Genomic DNA, 2,286 nt, shown 5'->3' with positions numbered 1-2,286 from the left:
ATTCAATCGATGATAAGGGGAACCTTGTAACGGCGGTATGGGCTGTTATTGAAGTGTTAAGTGGCTGGAAATATCTCATTGGGATAATAGTTGCGGGGGTGCTTTTATTGCCTCCGCGATTAATGCATTTACGTATTTTATGCTTTGCTCTCTGCTCTTTAACGCTGCATGATTACAACACGTCATTATTTCGGTTGGGTCTGCACAAACTTGTCATCATGGTGTGTATTCTTGCTAAACTGCACTGTCCATAAACTATTTTGATAGGGAATACATTTCTTAGCGAGGCTTTCCTTGCTTTTAGGGGGGCTCGGGTGTGGGGATGTTCGCCCGGGGCGATGGGTCTTTCACCGAGACCGGGCCTACTCTGAAACAAGCCAATCACCGTACTGACCGCCTCTAAACTCGGTGCACGGAAGAATCGACGTCATCCAAGCAACGGCGCCGTCACTCTTAGTTCATCTCTTAGGGTGATTTATCCTTAGTTATGAGCTAGGCTCTCAGCGGCTTGGGTGCGATAACTTTTTAAGAACAAAACTCCTTAACGTAAATGTTAGCGCCCGAGTTAGGAGCCACTCCTAGCCCGCTGAAGATAAAATGCCTTTTGTGAATCTGGCCCCTGGCAGGTACATGGTGTTTACTTTCCTCCTGCTACATGTTATTTAATCCCTGTAGTTACTTCACAGGATGTGGATGAATGATGTGAAATATAATAAGTTGTTAATGATCAGTACTCTATTTTTCTGACCATGGCGGCAGTAAAGTGATCATCTAAAGGTACCGTCTGCAGTATACACATATTCATGCACAACTAGCTGCCACTTTGTACCAGATATGATAACACTCACAGGATTAAATACATAATAAAGCAACAGTATATATATATCTAGAAATTGATAACCAGATCTGCACATGATTCCAACTACTTTTACGGTCGCGAACTTTCAGGTACATTTAGGATGAGATACTTTTCTACTTTTACTGAGGGATGAACATTTTGTGGCAAGGGACTTTTACTGGTAACAGAGCATTCCTACACTCTGGTTACTTACTTTTAAACTCTCAAGCTACAAGATCTGGGAGTACTCAAGATGAATAAACGCATTACAGCAGACATCTGAGCTAATTTTACTCATTACTCTAGCTCATTTACGGAATGATCTGAGTACTTTCTACTTTTTACTCATAATGTCACATAAGTCTGAGATACTTCTCTGCTTTGCAGGTTCACTCAGCTGTATCAATGATTCTGCTGTGCTACTTTGGTTACTCAAGTACAAGACCTGCAAGGTGCTTCTACTTCTGTCATACTCAATTGACAAGGAAATCTTAGTGTGCTTCTACTTTTACTTCATGCTACAGAAGATATCTGGAGGTTACTTCACTTTACCAGAGTACTTGAATATATACTTATACCCCTCTGTTTATAGGAAGGCCTATGGAAAAAATAACTCCGAAGACATAGATTGCAGGACTAAAATAACGGTTGGCACAGATCACTTCTGATCAATATCTAGTTAGATAAGCTGTTCATGTTCAGACGTGATCATTACAAATAGATAGATATTGCTTTTCACATTATAAAACTGTTTCTTTTTTATGTTCACAGATCACGCTTCTGCCCGGACTGCGACAGCGAGATGCTCTAGACATCTGAACTACGAAGGCTGAACGGAGGTTCTAACAATCCGCTACCCCAAGTACAAGGCGGTCATGTCGTGAGATTCCTAGAGCAGTGCAACTCATCTCAGTGAGTATGACAGATGAAATTATGATATAATATCCATCATGATGGTCATGAGCGTACTAGGCAGTAATGACTCGGCCACTACAGGCTCGCACCCCAATTGAAAGCAATGATATACGGCTTGAATGACAGACACCATGCCTTATCATCAGATGGAACATTAACATAAAGTCAGCTCTGTCTTCTGTCTTTGACTCAGGTCCCAGGACCTTGTGGATGATCCTCAATACTTGAGTGCTGATCTACATGAAAGTCACGCATACGTACGCCTATTTTGGATGCAATGCTCACGGCTACTGTCGCCGGTAAATGTGAGACATGAAATCTTACAAGCAGTCACATCTCAAGCAAAATGCCATTGTTTCCATGACGAACATAGGCAGTGCAGCTTAACTGAGTACTATAACATCTTAGAATTGTAACATCATGTTCACACTTGTGGTCGTGTCATTGTTTGTGATGGTGAATGGATGGACACGGCCCTAGAACGATCTGTTGTCACCTGCATAAAGGTAGTGAGTGTGCGCCGTACCTGCTGC

This window comes from Notothenia coriiceps, unplaced genomic scaffold (assembly GCF_000735185.1).
Source record: "Notothenia coriiceps isolate Sejong01 unplaced genomic scaffold, NC01 NC01_scaffold00020081, whole genome shotgun sequence".
Taxonomy (NCBI): Eukaryota; Metazoa; Chordata; class Actinopteri; order Perciformes; family Nototheniidae; genus Notothenia; species Notothenia coriiceps.
This window is presented reverse-complemented; position numbering follows the sequence as displayed.